The following is a 10,979-nucleotide window of genomic DNA, read 5'->3' as shown; positions in this document are numbered from 1 at the left end:
GTTCAATGATTCCCTGGCCTTGAGGATTATATGGTAGGCCGTGTTTAACTTGTACTTCCATCTGTTGACAAAAAGACACCAGGGTTTTGGCAGTATATGCAGGGCCATTATCTGTTTTAAGTTGTTGGGGCTTACCCCAAGCTGCCCAGGCCTCCAAACAATGCTGTATAACATGGGAGGCCTTCTTCCCTGCCATGGGAGATGCATAAACTCTTCTTGAACATGTGTCAATGGATACATGAACGTATTTCAATTTGCCAAATTCTGAAAAATGTGTCATATCCATCTGCCAAACCTGTAGAGGGAGAAATCCTCTAGGATTCATTCCATAAGAAGGTGGGTGTTGAAACTCAAGGCAATGTCCACAGATAGTGACTACATCCCGAGCTTGTGCTCTAGAGATTCCAAATTTTCTCTGCAGAGTTTTACCATTAATATGAAATTTAGAATGAAATTGTGAGGCTAACTCCATAGGGGATGCTAAAAATATGAACTCCATACGAGTACAATTATCCACAATATCATTTTCCTTACTTAAGGGTCCTGGAAGCCCACTATGATCATGGATATGTCCAATATATAATGGTTGGCGTCTTTCCCACAGCAACTTCTGTAATTGTAAGGCCAAGGCTTGAATGGTACTACGAGCTTTTATTTGGCCTGCCACTTCTAGGGATAAAACTAAATTAACTACATATTGTGAATCTGAAATTAGATTAAAAGGAAAAATCACAATCCTTAATGACCTCAACAACTATTTGTAATTCTACCATCTGTGAAGTACAGGGATAATACTGCCTGACCACAGGATCTTTCCCCTCTACCATATATACTCCACGTCCGGTTTTTGATCCATCTGTAAACATGTTAACTGCATCCTTAATGGGTGTTTTCCTCACTACTTGAGGAAAAATGACTGGATGTTCCTTAAAAAATGTCATTAACGGATGTTTGGGATAATGATTATCAAATGGGCCCTCATTAATACAGGCTAAAATAGCCCACTCATCAATATTTGCTGTTAGGACCTTTTGCTNATACCTATCATAAGGGATTACAATAGAGCTGGGTTTTATACCAAAAAATTGTAAACAATGCTGAATTCCCAACAAGGCTAAAGAAGCTACTGTTGTAGGGTAATGATCTAATGTCCTCCCAGCAGATATTTTGGAATGGATCCATAACAGTGGACCTTCTTGCCACAATAATCCTGTGGATTGCATCTCAGTAGGTAATATTATCAAAATGATGGGTAACCCTTCTCTACAACGCTGAAGCAGGGCTTTAATCAATTCTTCTTCCACTAGGGCAAGGGCCTTTCTAGCCTTAGGTGTTAATTCCTTTTTGGAACTTAACTCTGAGTCTCCTTTTAAAATTTGAAACAAAGTATGCAAGGAATCAACCCTCAGCTGTATCTTTTGAGGCCAAAGGGCCATAAGGGCAATCCTTGCTCCTAAACAGGATACTATTTTTAACAAATCCCTACCCCCTAAGGTAATGGGCATCTCAAACACATATGGTTGAAACATCCCACCATGCCCTTCCTTATCTTTCTTTAATCTTGTAAAATCAGGATACAAGGAGCTTCTTCCTAACTCCTGTGCTAGCTCCTCTATATCCTCCTCTGATCCACTTTCAGAGCTCGATGAGCTCACCTTTTCGGACTTTAATGATCTCTCTTCCTTCAATTGTTCTAGTGCTTACTTGCCTGATTCCACTGCTTGACAACAACGCTCATCTTCTAAACAGCTATTCACTAGATTCCACACTGCTCTCGTACCTTCTTTAATGACACCCTGCTCCCAGGAGAAATCTAGGTCTCTTCCCAACCTACTCCAGCTAGCAGGAGTCAAATGGCCCGACATGGCAAACCAAGGAGCAATCTTGTCACACTCCTCGAGGAAGGCTTGAATGGTATGCTTTTTATGTTTTGCAACTTTCGCTCTTAGCAGCTCATCGAGTGCTGAAAAAATTGGGTGTGACTGTGACGACACCATACCTAGTCACTCATGCCCTCAGAAAAATTACTCAAATGGCTAGAAAAATAACCCATAGACTGTCCCTATTACTCTCTTACTTTCACATTCTCTCTTACTTTCACTTTCTTGTCTCCAGAGTGGGAGAGCCTATTTGTCTCTTTACCAAGAGCCTAATCCCAATTCCAGGATACTGAGTTACTTACTGTACTCATCCTGTCGACAGACCCTGACTGCAGAAAGTTCTGAACCTCTTCAGTGGGAGAATCGGGTCCTGGCTTTCTTCGGCAACACTTGTTGCGTCCAACTCGACCAGCAAGCAAAATGCAACCACCGGGTCTTCTGAAAGCAGTTTTACTCAGGCAGCTTCTTTCTTAAAATCCCCCAGCCTTTCTGGTTACAAGTGTTTTCTCCACTCCAGCCACAACCACGCCCCCACCAATCACCACAGGTCACATCACCTCACCAGGCAGGCTTGCTCAGCCAATCAGGGATTAAGGGTGGGCCATCCACCAAACATGGGCTTGTTTACTGCCTGGAGCAGATTTCCATCCAGCTGGCCTGTTTACAGCCCGGAATGGCTTCCCACAAGAACCCAGTATGCCCACCACAGCGAGTCATGGATACCTCAACACACCTGAAAAGCAAGATTCAGATTTAAAATCGTATTTCATTATGCTGGTAGAAGATTTTAAGAAGGGCATTAATAACTCACTTAAAGAAATACAGAAGAGCACTGCTAAACAGGTGGAAGTCCTTAAAGAATTAAAGAAAAACACTGCTAAACAGGTAGAAGTACTTAAAGAGGAAACACAAAAATCACTTAAAGAAATACAGAAAAACACAACCAAACAGGTGATGGAATTGAACAAAACCATCCAAAATCTAAAATGAGAGTAGAAACAAGGAAGGAAACCCAAAGGGAGACAACTCTGGAGATAAAAACCCTAGGAAAGAAATCAGGAACCATAGATATGAGCATCAGCAACAGAATACAAAAGATGGAAGAGAGAATCTCAGGTGCAGAAGACTCCATAGAGAACATGGACACAACAATCAAAGAAAATGCAAAATGCAAAAAGATCCTAACCCAAAACATCCAGGAAATCCAGGACACAATAAGAAGACCAAACCAGAGGATAATAAGTATAGATGAGAATGAAGATTTTCAACTTAAAGGGCCAGCAAATATCTTCAACAAAATTATTGAAGAAAACTTCCCTAACCTAAAGAAAGGGATGCCCATGAACATACAAGAAGCCTACAGAACTCCAAATAGACTGGACCAGAAAAGAAATTCCTCCAAACACATAATAATCAGAACAACAGATGCACTAAATAAAGATAGAATATTAAAAGCAGTAAGGGGAAAAGGTGAAGTAACAAATAAAAGCAGACCTATAATAATTAAACCAGACTTCTCACCAGAGACTATGGAAGCCAGAAGATCCTGGACAGATGTAATACAGACCCTAAGACAACACAAAGGCCAGCACACACTACTATACCCAGCAAAACTCTCAATTACCAAAAACAAACTATTCCGTGACAAAACCAAATTCACAGTATCTTTCCACAAATACAGCCCTTCAAAGGATAATCAAGGGAAAACACCAACACAAGGACAGAAATTATGCCATAGAAAAAGCAAGAAATTAATCTTTCAACAAACCTAAAAGAAGACAGTCACAAGAACAGAATCCAACATCTAACAACAAAACTAACAGGAAGCAACAATTACTTTTCCTAAAAACCTCTTAATATCAACCGACTTGATATCCAAATAAAAAGACATAGACTAACAGACAGGCTACATAAACAGGATCCAACATTTTGCTGCTTACAGGAAACCCACTTCAGGGAAAAAGACAGACACTACCTCAGAGTAAAAGGCTGGAAATTTTTCTCCAAACAGATGGTAAGAAGAAACAAGCTGGAGTAGCCATTCAAATATCGAATAAAAGTGACATCCAACACAAAGTTATCAAAAAAGACAAGGAGGGGCACTTCATACTCATCAAAAGTAAAATCTTCCAAGAGGAACTCTCAATTCTGAATATCTATGCTCTAAATGCAAGGGCATCCACATTCATTAAGGAAACTTTAGTAAAGCTAAAAACACACAATGTACCTCAATCAATAATATTGGGAGACTTTAACACCACACTCTCATCAATGGACAGATCCTGGAAACAGAAACTAAACAGAGACACATTGAAACTTACAGAAGTAATGAAAAAATGGAATTTACAGATATCTACAGAACATTTTATCCTAAAACAAAAGGATATACCTTCTTCTCAGCACCTCGTGGCACCTTCTCCAAAATTGACCATATAATTGGTCACAAAACAGGCCTCAACAGATACAAAAATATTGAAATCATACCAAGCATCCTATCAGATCACCATGGAATAAAGCTGATCTTCAATAACAACATACATAATAGAAAGCCAACATTCACGTGGAAGCTGAACAACATTCTACACAATGATACCTTGGTCAAGAAAGAAATAAAGAAAGAAATTAAAAACTTTTTAGAGTTTAATGAAAATGAAGCCACAACATACCCAAACTTATTGGACACAATGAAAGCAGTCCTAAGAGGAAAACTCATAGCTCTGAGTATGTCTAAAAAGAAACTATAGAGAGCATACACTAGCAGCTTGACAGCACACCTAAAAGCTCTAGAACAAAAAGGAAGCAAATTCACCCAAGAGGAGTAGACAGCAGGAAATAAAACTCTGGACTGAAATCAACCAAGTGGAAACAAAGTATTCAAAGAACCAACCAAACCAGGAGCTGTTTTTGTTTGTTTGGTTGGTTGGCTGGTTGGTTTGGTTTGGTTTTAGAAAATCAAAAAGATAGATAAAGCCTTATCCAGACTAATTAAAGGGCACAGGAACAGTATTATCCTAATTAACAAAATCAGAAATGAAAAGTGAGACATAACAACAGAACCTGAGGAAATTCAAAACATCATCAGATCCTACATCAAAATCTTATACTCAACAAAACTGGAAAACCTGAATGAAATGGACAAATTTCTAGACAGATACCAGTTACGAAAGTTAAATCAAGATCAGATTAATGACCTAAACAGTCCCATATCCCCTAAAGGAATAGAAGCACTCTTAATAGTCTCCAATCAAAAAAAGCCCAGGGCCAGATGGGTTTAGTGCAGAGTTTTATCAGACCTTCAAAGAAGACATAATTTCAATTCTCCTCAAATTATTCCACAAANTAGAAACAGAAGGTACTCTACCCAATTCATTCTATGATGCCACAATTACTCTGATACATAAACCACATAAAAACCCAACAAGGATAGAGGACTTCAGAACAATTTCCCTTACGAATATTGGTGCAAAAATACTCAATAAAATTCTCACTAACTGAATCCAAGAACACATCAAAATTATGATCCATCATGATCCAGTAGACATTATTCCAGGGATGCAGGGATGGTTTAATATACAGAAATTCATCATGTAATCCACTATATAAACAAAGTCAAAGACAAAAACCACATGATCATCTCCTTAGATGCTGAGAAAGCATTTGACAAAATCCAACACCCTTGGAAAGATCAGGAATTCAAGGCCCATACCAAAATATAATAAGAGCAATATACAGCAAATAAGTAGCCAACATCAAAGAAATGGAGAGAAGCTGGAAGCAATCCCACTAAAATCAGGGACTACACAAGGCTGCCCACTTTTTTCCTACCTATTCAATATAGTACTTGAAGTCCTAGCCAGAGCAATTGGACAACAAAAGGAGATCAAGTGGATACAAATTGGAAGGGAAGAAGTCAAAATATCACTATTTACAGATGATATGATAGTATAAGTGATCCTAAAAATTCCACCAGAGAACTTCTAAACATGATAAACAGCTTCAGTGAAGTAGCTGGATATAAAATTAAATCAAACAAATCAGTGACATTTCTCTACATGAAGGATAAACAGGCTGAGAAAGAAATTAGAGAAACTACACTATTCACAACAGTCATAAATAAAATACCCGGGTGTGACTCTAACCAAGGAAGTGAAAGATCTGTATGAGAAGAAATTCAAGTCTCTGAACAAAGAAATCAAAGAAGATCTCAAAAGATGGAAAGATCTCCTATGCTCATGGATTGGCAGGATCAATATAGTCAAAATAGCTATCTCGCCTAAAGCAATCTACAGATTCAATGAAATCCCCATCAAAATTCCAACTCAATTCTTCACTGAGTTAGAAAGGGCAATCTGCAAATTCATCTGGAATAACAAAAAATCTAGGATAGCAAAAACTATTCTCAATTATAAAAGAACCTCTGGTAGAATCAGAATGTCTGACCTCAAGTTGTACTACAGAACAATTGTGATAAAAAAAAAAAAAACTGCATGGTTTTTGTACAGCTACAGACAGGTAGACCAATGGAATAGAATTGAAGGCCTAGAAATGAACCCACAAAGCTATGGTCACTTGATCTTTGACAAGGGAGCTAAAACCATCCAGTGGAAAAAAGACAGCATTTTCAACAAATGGAGCTGGCACAACTGGCAGTTATCATGTAGAATGGGAATTGATCCATTCTTATCTCCTTGTAATAAGCTCAACTCTAAGTGGATCAAGGAACTCCTCATAATACCAGAGACAATAAAACTTACAAATAAGAAAGGGGGAAAAGCCTCGAAGATATGGGCACAGGGAAAAAAATTCCTGAACAGAACAGCAATGACTTGTGCTGTAAGATCAAGAATTGCAAATGGGACCTCATAAAATTGCAAAGCTTCTGTAAGGCAAGAGACACCGTCAATAAGACAAAAAGGCCACCAACAGATTGGGAAAAGATCTTTACCAATCCTAAGTCAGATAGGAGACTACTATCCAATATATATAAAGAACTCAAGAAGCTGGACTCCAGAAAATCAAATAACCCTATTAAAAAATGGGGTTCAGATCTAAACAAAGAATTCTCAACTGAGGAATACTGAATAGCTGAAAAGCACCTGAAAAAATATTCAAAATCCTTAGTCATCAGGGAAATGCAAATCAAAACAACCCTGAGATTCCACCTCATGTCAGTGAGAATGGCTAAGATCAAAAATTCAGGTGACAGCAGATGCTGGCAAGAATGTGGAGAAAGAGGAACACTCCTCCATTGTTGGTGGAATTGCAAGCTGTTACAATCACTCTGGAGATCAGTCTGGGGGTTCCTCAGAAAATTGGACATAGTACTACAGGAAGACCCAGCAATACCTCCCCTAGGCATATATGTAATTTTATAAAGGTAGAGTTGATTCTAATTTTTAATCTCCTTTTAATTCATCTGTAGGATCTCATCCCGAGATCTCTTCCTTTCCTCACGTTGAATGATCTGTATTTCTATTATGCACAGGAATATTCCTGGGAATGTACAGGAGCTCTGCACACATCACTGAGCTTCCTCACTCTGATGCAAGAGTCAATTAAATGCTCAGAGTTGTAGGGGAAAATATGCTATAGGAAAATCACAAGAAGACAGAGTCAGATTCAGCCCCTTGCAATGTTTCAGGATTCTGACACACACTTTTCATAGCAAAGAAGGATTCTGATTCAGGAATTTTGTCTCCAGAGTCAGTAAAACTGCCCCATCTGAACATAGAACACAAAATATTACTTTGATGTTCTTCCAATCTAGATAACTTCAAGTCTCCAATCTTTTCCTAACATCTGTATTTCCCTTCAATTCAGCTTCTTTCTTCCTGGGGTTTTACTGTGAATGAAGGTTGCTTGGGTAAGTGTGGACCCTAGCTAACATCTTTTCTCTATTGTCACAGCCTCAGAAGAAACAGATGGTGGCAGAACAGGAAGCCATCAGAGAAGATTTACAGAAAGATCCACTTGTAGTCATGGTGCTGAAAGCTATAAATCCCTTTGAGTGTGAGACTCAGGAAGGAAGACAAGAGATATTTCATGCAACAGTGACCACAGAGACAGATTTTTTTCTTTGTAAAATTTTTAAATGCACAGTTTAAAGATAAATTTATCTCAAAGAGAACAATTAAAATATCAAACTAGCTTGGCACAGTAACTTCATGGAGATTACCAGTTCCTCAGTTGTGGTTGATGTTGAATCTAACCATGTAGTCCCAAATAACATTGTTAAGAGAGCCAGGGAAACTCCCAGGATTAGTAAACTGAAGACTCAGCCATGTGGAACAATTATGAATGGGCTGTTTAAAGTTCAGAAGGTAGGTTCCCATACATAATTTTATATTGATCAGTAAGTATAATATAACATATAACACCTATTCTAAGCTTTAATGGAATTGAGAAGTTAAGTTTCAATGTTTTTTACTCTATAAAATCTGAAACAATTAAAATAAATTTAAAAATTGATTTTAAATAATTTTACCAATTAAAAAAGCAATTTTACAAAGTTAAGGATTTGTAGGCTGATAATTTGCCAAGACTTGTGTACAAAGCTCATCAAGTTTTATTTTGTAGTTTTGATTGTCTTGCTCTTTGAGACAGGGTTTAACTGTGTGGCTTTGTCTTGTCTGGCATGTGCTAAGATTTGCTGAGCCTACCTCTTGAGTGCTGGGATCCAAGTGTGTGTCACCACACACAACAAAGGAAGGCATGATTTTTGAAAGTCTGATTTTGAAATTATTTTTATTTCGTTTTCTCCTTGGAGCTTCTGAAACGTAGACCCAGGAATCTTCTCCTCTGTGTTGCTTTTATGCACTTAGGTACTAGCTATATTCAAAGTCACTGTTGTGTTGAGTTGAGCACTGTGCAGAGGACTGATGTGCAGGCATGGTTTGAAGAGAGAGAGAGAGAGAGAGAGAGAGAGAGAGAGAGAGAGAGAGAGAGAGAGAGGGCCTGATTTGAGCTTCAAAAACATCAAGGCCTACCCCCAATGACATTTCCTCCAACAAAGCCACTCCTACTCCAACAAGAGGCCACATATCTTAATCCTTTCACATACTGCCACTCCCTGTGATCCTGTAGGGACCATTTTCATTCAAATCAGGAATCAGAAAAAAAAAAAACAAAAACAAAACAAAACAAAACAAAAAAAAAAAAACACTAGTCTTTACGAACAGTTTTCTGGCCTAAGACAGACCCTGAAGGACCACAGGAAACATGTTGATTTGCGCACTTGTAGCCAGGATGACCACTCTAGTCTTTTCAGAAACGGAGGCAGGAGGGAAATGTCCTCCTTGGAAAATTAAAGCATAAAAACACCCATCTGCCTTCAGTTCTGAGCCTACAGTTTGATTAATTACCCACTAATGTCTACTCATTTATTGAATCAAACTAACATTGAAATATTGACTTCTTCCTTTTCAATTTGTATCCCCTTGATGTACTTTTGTTGTCGAATTGCTCTGGCTAGAACTTCAAGTACTATATTGAATAGGTAGGGAGAAAGTAGGCAGCTTTGTCTAGTCCCTGATTTTAGTGGGATTGCTTAAAGTTCCTTAGTGAGGTAACTCAATCACAAAAGAAGGCATTAGACATGCACTCACTGATAAGTGGATATTAGCCCAGAAACATAGAATACCCAAGAAACAATTTGCAAAACACAAGAAAATCAAGAAGAGGGAAGACCAATGGGTGGATACTTTGTTTCTCCTTAGAATAGGGAACAAAATACTCATGAAAGGAGTTAAAGAGGCAAAGTTTGGAGCTAAGATGAAAGGATGGACTATCTAGAGAAGACCCCACCCAGGGACCCATCCCATAATCAGCCACCAAACCTAGAGACTATTGCATGTGCCAGAAAGATTTTGATGAAGGGACCCTGTTATTGCTGTCTTGTATGAGGTTATGCCAGTGCCTGGCAAATACAGAAGTGGATGCTCACAGTCATCTATAAGATGGAACTCAGGGTCCCCAATGGAGAAGCTAGAGAAAGCACCCAAGGAGCTGAAGGGGTCTGCAACCCTATAGGTGGAACAATAATATGAACTAACCAGTATGCCCAGAGCTCGTATCTCTAGCGGCATATGTAGCAGAAGATGGCCTAGTCGGCCATCACTGGGAAGAGAGGCCCCTTGATATTGCAAACTTTATATGCCCCAGTACAGGGGAATGCCAGGGCCAAGAAGCAGGAGTAGGTGGGTAGAGGAACAGGACAGAGGGAGGGTATAGGGAACTTTTGGGATAGCATTTGAAATGTATATAAAGAAAATAACTAATAAAAAAAGAAATATTGATATTTTGCGTAACTGACCAGCAACTGGTCTCCTTCTAATCTAGACTTGACCGAGAAGGATATTTCATTCATGGTTTACTTTTTAACTTTTAGATTTCTTCACTGAGTCTTTTATTTTTGGTTCATGGGTCTCTGTTACTTGTTTCCTTTAGTGACTCTCCTCCTAACCACGAGGAGCTCCTTTCCCATGATTGCCCCCTACGTGCTGGCCCTGGAGAAGTCCCACCTTCCCTGTCTACCAGTTGTTTCTGTGAGCTATTCTGGCCTCCCAAAAGAAAAAAGCTTAGAACTAGGACTTGACTCATATTTTCCTTTCACAGATAACAGAGGAAAAAGATAGAGTACTGTATGGTATACATCATAAAACAGGGACAATGGAGGTATTGGTGCTGAGAAACCCGAGCAAAACAAAGTGCAAAGAAGGAGACAAGATTAGACTCACGTTCTTTGAGGTGTCAAAAAATGGAGTGAAAATTCAGTTGAAATCTAGACCTTGTAGATTTTTTAAGGTATGGAAATTCTCAAAAGATGTTGTTTTGTGTTTTCTATTGGAAAGCCAGTGAACAGGATGGCAGAGAAGAGCTTGATGTGTATGCCGTTGCATTTCACAGACCTGAGAGGCCTGTCATTAGAAAATACATATCCCAGATACACAATTACAAAGCTGTGGATGTCCCAAAGAAGACACACATGTGCGTGTGCATGTAAACAGACACATACGAACACACACACACACAAACAAACACACATGTACATACAATCTCCCTCTCCCTCTCTCCCTCTCTCCCTCTCTCCCTCTCTCCCTC

At 38.9% G+C, this 10,979-nt stretch overlaps 1 pseudogene; it reads left to right on the top strand.

Moving 5' to 3' along the window:
- Positions 1–582: 582 nt before the first annotated feature.
- On the top strand, positions 583–10,736 carry LOC110296462 (annotated as a pseudogene).
- The last annotated feature ends 243 nt before the right edge of the window (positions 10,737–10,979 follow it).

This window comes from Mus caroli, chromosome 1, assembly GCF_900094665.2.
Source record: "Mus caroli chromosome 1, CAROLI_EIJ_v1.1, whole genome shotgun sequence".
NCBI classification, from domain to species: Eukaryota; Metazoa; Chordata; class Mammalia; order Rodentia; family Muridae; genus Mus; species Mus caroli.
The sequence above is the reverse complement of the archived record's forward strand: the minus strand, read 5'-3'. Positions and strand labels throughout refer to the sequence as shown.